A 6,408-nucleotide genomic window follows, 5' to 3' on the forward strand; every position below is an offset into this window, starting at 1 on the left:
TTCCTTCCTCCCACTTACTCCCATAAAGTCAAGAGTTCCCTGCTATTTCTTTTTCCACTTCATTTTCCTGTTCTTCAAAACTAGGATTGTTTATGCTTGCTCCACAGGACTGCAGAAAACACCAAAACAGTGCAATGCTCTAACATATCTAGCATGCTGTCACACTGTAAGCTGCTTGCGAAGAGAAGTGGTCTTCCCAACCTCCAAATTTATTACTTAGCTGGATTACAATCTTTTATTCTACTTCCAAACAAAGTGAAGTGATCAGAAATACTTCTTGTGTGATAGCATTAAAGAATTTTGCAGATCAAAGCCTGTCTGAAGTGATGGAGATGGTGACTACACCCTTCTCTAGATCCAACTTAAAAATAAAAGCTGTGTGTGTAATGAAAACCAAATTGTCTGTGTCTCTGCCAAAGAAATAAGAAAACCAAGAGTGGCATTTCCTCACTCCGGACCTGCGGCAGCTGGCCTCTCTTGTAATATGGGAAGTCAGTGGTGGGTAATATCATAGTCATGGAAAACGGTTTTAGTCAGCAGTGAGTGGGTGTGTACACTGTTTCAGAAAGAGAAGTTAGCTCTTGGGCTTTTTACAGTGTTTAGGGCAAGTAACATTGTGAGTTTCAACCTCAAACAACCCTAAACTTGCTGTGGGGTGGGTGTCCAGAAGACGCCTTCTTCCTGCTGCCTTTCTTGGTTAGTAGCAGCAGCAAGCAGTCCTGGAGCAAAGAGGATAGCTAATGACATCAGTACCCACTAATGGCACAAGAGATCATTTCAATTCAGCTCTGATACTTGTTGCTTGTTCAGGAAAGTCAGTGCAAACATTGGAATCCAGCTATGGGCACAGAGATGTTCATCTAATGCTCCTCTGTACAGCAGGAAGAGACCCCTCCTTTTTTATATCCATCTGTAGCAATAAGTCATCAGAGTTGAAGCCTGTACAGCAAAGCTGGTGGAATCTGCTTCCTTGTTTTAGTAGATGTTCCACATGTGGCTTTTTTCTGCAAGGATTTTTCTTTGGTTTGTTTGGGGTTTTTTAGGTGGGGTTTGTTTGTTTTGGTTTTTTGGGGTTTTTTTGTTGGGTTTTTTCCTGTTTCTATTATAGTTTCCCCTATGGGTTCATGGCTTTTACACAGTTGTTCTTACAGGCTAGTGATCACCAGTGTGAAATATTATCAGGAAATTTTGAGCCTCCATGAAGTGCTGTGAGATTCATTACTGTACACTGCTAATACTTAAACATGCATGTAAAATTTGAAGTTTCTCTCTTCAGTCATTTCAATGTCAAACTCTGTGGGAAGCATCAGGACTGGCAGATTAATCTGAGATTTGATTTTGGATTTTAGGGAGGTTCAAGTAGGAATTAAAATAAAACAAAAGTTTGAATTTGAAGGATCAGTTTCTCTGTGATTTTATACATTCCTGTCAGACAGTTTACATTTGACCCCTGTGTGCCAAGTGAATGAACTCAGTCCAATCTTCCTGAATTGGGGAAATCTTCACTGTTAATCAAAGTCCTTTTGATGCCTTGAGAGGCTATCTAGAACAGAGGCTAGACAGTGTCAAAGGAATAAAGTAGGTATTTATTAAAAGGCCTTCAAAGGATACACCTTGGGCAGTAGAAGAGCCTGGACAAGGCTATACCCAAGATGGACACCGGGTCACAAGTTTTCACACTTTTGTAAGTTTTGGTCCATTTACATGTTGGGGTTAGTTGTCCCCATAGCTTCAGGTTATGAAGTCTCATCCTCCCTGTTTGCTCTCCTCAATTTGCCGTAGTTTACACTTTTTGGGACAGAGGCTGCAATGGTGTCCTTGATTCCTAAACTGGAAGAGGATTGTTTTGTCTAACTAAACTGTGAAGAGAACTTGCTAACACTCTGTATGAAGTTCAGAGTTGTATACTAATGCAGTACAGAACCCGCAAAATATGAAAGCTAAAACTTAAGGCATCACTTTATCTACAGCCTGTCTTTCTTCAAACAACAGGACAATGTAGGTAGCAGGAAAAAATATATATATTCATACTAGTCCTGTAAAGACAGATGCAAACTTATAATATTTGAACAAAATATCATAAGAAATTATTAGGACTGCTTTAGCTGAAAGAAATTATAAATTACTTGGTTCAACTTCCTACCCTAAAATGTCACAACACTTCCTTTCATTGGGATTTTGGTTGGGATCCCAAGTCCAGCATAACATCCTTGCTTGTTCCATTTTAGCTAAGACTGACTATAAGACTATTTAGAGGTCTCACTCTTGTTTCCATGCAGTGCAAAAATAAGAAGGAGGCAAAATTTATTCGTGTGTATACCCATGTGATATGTACATATCTGTGTATAGAGACATAAAAGGAAAGCAGGCATCTGGAATTAGTGAGCTCTGATTTCCTCAAATGTTTCTTGAATGATGACAGAGGTGATGGCCCCAGCATTACATGAGCCTGGGTCTCCCAGACATATCTAAATGTATACAACCTATGAGACAGCAGTCTAGGCCAAAATACATGCAGGCTGGCACTAAATGGCATTCTAGGAAAAACAGAATGTCTGACACATAATTCATAGGAGGCTTTGCAAGCATCATAATGCTACTTAAATCATCAGACCACTGTTATCTTCATTTCTGAATGTCGCAAATTATTTTCATCATCCACTCTCCACTCACTACAGGAGAAAGAAGTTGGAGCCAAGCTTAAAGAGACAGTTCACTTATAAAAACCTTGGTGGGCTGACTGCAGATCACTTTGGCAAGAGATTTTTAAACAGTCTTAAATTTGTCTTGGCCCTTTGTACATCTAGTTCAGCTTTTGGCTAACTTCCAATAGTAAATGAGGAATTCTTCACTTTCTGTCTCAACTGCTGTGAAATTTTGCTGTAAAATGAACTAAAATTGCAGAAATCCATCCAAAAGGTGGCTGAAAGGAATACAGACTCCTGCACAGAAAAGGAAAAAGCTTTTTCCACACTACAGAAGAAAAAAGGACACATGAAGCTATTCAAGCCCGCTATAAACTGGCTTATGCAGTGCCTGTTGTTGCAGAAAGATAACTAAAGCCATCTTTCTGTTTTCCCTCATCTGGTTTGTAGAAACATCCTGTGCTTTGCAGGTCTGGAGGGTTGTGGAAGAGAAGCTGGAAAGCAAAAAGATGCCTTCATAGAACTATTTTTACCAGGTCTATTTCTCTTCTAAGGTGGTTGAATGGTCCTTCTGATGGAAGGAGAGGGAAGGAAGGAGTAAAACTGCAGAGAGGAGAAATGGCAGATCTTTGCATGAAAAACACTGCTAATCTTAAACTGACAAAGTCTCATCCATGTACAGGGAGACCAGTACAGCCATTTTTCTGTGCCTAAGCTTGAGAATTTTTCTTATTTCCTCTATTTTCAGTTCATTTCTTTCTTTTTTTCCCCTGCAGTACAAGAGGCAAAATCATTATCAGAGTTGTAAGGTAGGCTTATAATATTTTGAAGGAAAAGATGGGTCTCCCAGCACATTTCTTTCATTAAAATATTTGATTGCATTTACTTACATGACAGTGGGCTTTCAGAAACTGCTGGGTTCCATTAAGTCACATGTTATTTTTATATACAGATTTCAGTACCATTCTTTGGGAGGAGTCTGTTTACATACAATATTAGACATGATTTTTCTGTATGTACTATGTATCTGACTGTGGTGCTCATATATGCAGTAAGGTGTCTTAGAGCAAAAAACCAGCTTCACTGGACATTGTGGGACTTTCTGGAAGAAAAGTTCCTAAGATGTGCGTGCATCAGGTGTTTGTGTGTGTGTGTGTATACAAAGATGTAAGAGTGTATGAGCCATTTGTGAGCGGGCTTGTTCAACTTACATCTCACCATCTAACCTCCTTTGGTAGCCAGCTACACTCTGAGTAGATATTTTGGCTTCAGAACTCCTATGAGACTTACCAGCAACAGCATGGGTAGGTCAAGTGTCTTCAGCTGAATTTGGAAAAAAAAAATCCCAAACTCCCCAAACAATCAGAATAATTTCATGGAAACTAGAAATATCCTGCAAAGAAACAAGCAAGCCATATGTACACACATATCTGGCTGTGGTGTTCTTCCAACATCTTAAGCAGCTCTACATCACATATGTTACCAGAACAGCTGACCTGCTGCAGATATCTTGTGATACAGAAGAAAAATTCACTGTGATTTTCTGTGTCACCATGCCAGCTGGCAGTGTCATGTTTGCAGAGTTCACATATGACTGCAATTTTCTTTAATGACAGTCCTTTCCTACCATGAATATGATTTAGAAATTATTCTAGCTGCAGTAAACTCATTTAGGGAAATTTGAGGGGCACTGGCAGAAGTGCAGGCACATCTGCCACAGCCAGTGGGCTCCCTCCATGTGGAGGGGCAATCAAAATCAGACTCCTCAGCATTACAATCCCTGTGATACATTAGCAGGTTACTAGAAGTCTATGCATTCACTGAGATCTAATATTAATTAACCTCTGGCTTTAATGAGTTGACGAGTCAAAAGATTTTAACTCACCCAGTAATATCAGCCAGCAAAGCTTGCTTACTTGTGTTACATACCTTAGACATACCTGTGCAGGGCCTGCTCTCTTCCCACTGTTCATTTTGGGATTGCATCTACTCCACAGTAAAGGGAAAATTTATCTCATGTGACAGACCACTATATTTTGGGCTCACTCATTAGATAATCTGATTTTAAGATATAACATGTATGGACTCCCCTACAGTGTCATTTTTCAGTGAATCTTGGCCATACACACACACACAAACATGCACCATAAGGAGGAAACAAATTCCAGACCCTTTAACAGAAACATTGCTGACAGCAGGTACTAGAGAAAAGGCATTAACAACACATCCACTTTGATCATGTTGATGGTTCAATCTCTCTTATTCACAATTCTTTCTAGAACAACACAGTTAGCAAGGCACCCTTAAGTATGAGCTGCCAGGGCCACACAGCAACTGGAACAACTGGACACATCAGAAACACGTCTCTACTGATACAAGAACTTTGCCAACAGAAGAGGTCTGAGGGAGAGGGGTAGAACCAAAGTGCAAAAACAGATGAACAGTGATTTCAAAAAGCAAAAGCACAAATTCTGTATAATGTATGCCATTAACAGTGAAGTGCATTTTCAGTGATGTAAAACAATAGATCAAGATCAAATATATTTGTGAATGGCAATAGCAATATCAGCACTTTTTAGAACAGCCTGCCCCAAAAAATATTTTGGCTGCAGTACAGATAGAAAGGCCCAGGGAATGGCATACACATACAGACCAACAGCACTAAACCACATAAAAGTACACACTAAGAATCAAAGAGGGGTGGGAAGGCCAGATGCAACAAGGGGCTTTGATTTAGTGCATTTAGAGCACCTTCCAGTGTAAAGACATGTACACAACTAAAGACACCATTACAAATGAGAACACCATTACTGAGAATATCAGCATGAAATGGCTGGAGTTGTATATTACAGATCTCAAAGCCAAAGAAATTCTTTGCATAGCAGCATGGTGAGAATTGTGTAAGTTCTTGGGCCTGCCTTCTGGATTGCAGTAGATGTGTTAAAATGCTGTTGAAGACATTTGGATACAAAATCCCTATTTAAAACCCCAATTTTTTAAATAGACAACTGGAGAAATAAATTGGTGTTCTTAATGCTCTGGAAAATTCTATTACCTGATTGCCAATCCTTTCCTACATAAAACAGCCTTACAGTGTGTGTGTGTAATAGTGAGGGACAATTGTGTTGTTGCTAGAAAACTAAGTTCGTTCCTTCAGCAACATTTTAAAGATAAATGAGTCTGTCACTTTTACATTGTAAAGAAAAATCACCTAATAGAAGTGTACTCTGAGTCTTAGGAATGATATGCAGAGGTTTTGAAGGGAATTATTGTCCTCTACTCCTTCTGCCTTCAGCAGAGGGTCTGAGTCAGGCCAATTTTCTAGCCTCCAGGCAGCCTGCTCTGTTACATATTCAAGTAAGATCTGAGTGATTCTTCTCTGTATGCTTCTACCCTGCCATGCTCCTCCATAAAAAAGTCTGGTAAGATTATGGCTGTATGTCCTGGCATGAGGGAGAATGATGCTTTCTGTCAACTAAGTACCAGACATCTGATTCCTAGTGACATCCCCATTTCAATGGGAAGCTGACTCTCTGTCTGCAGGGAGTTACTAAGACGTGCAATAAAGAGAGACTAATTCAGAGTGCAAGTAAGAATAACATATATCTGCATTAAGACTTCAGATATGGGTATGAAGGAGTAAAATTATTAAAACTTATTTCAGAAACAGGCTTACAAAGCTCACCACTTCCATTGGTGACACTAGGATTAATAGGAATGTCAGGCTATGCTTGGATATTTTGTGTTTCTTGCACAGGAGTGT

This window comes from Passer domesticus, chromosome 3 (genome assembly GCF_036417665.1).
Source record: "Passer domesticus isolate bPasDom1 chromosome 3, bPasDom1.hap1, whole genome shotgun sequence".
Classification (NCBI taxonomy): domain Eukaryota; kingdom Metazoa; phylum Chordata; class Aves; order Passeriformes; family Passeridae; genus Passer; species Passer domesticus.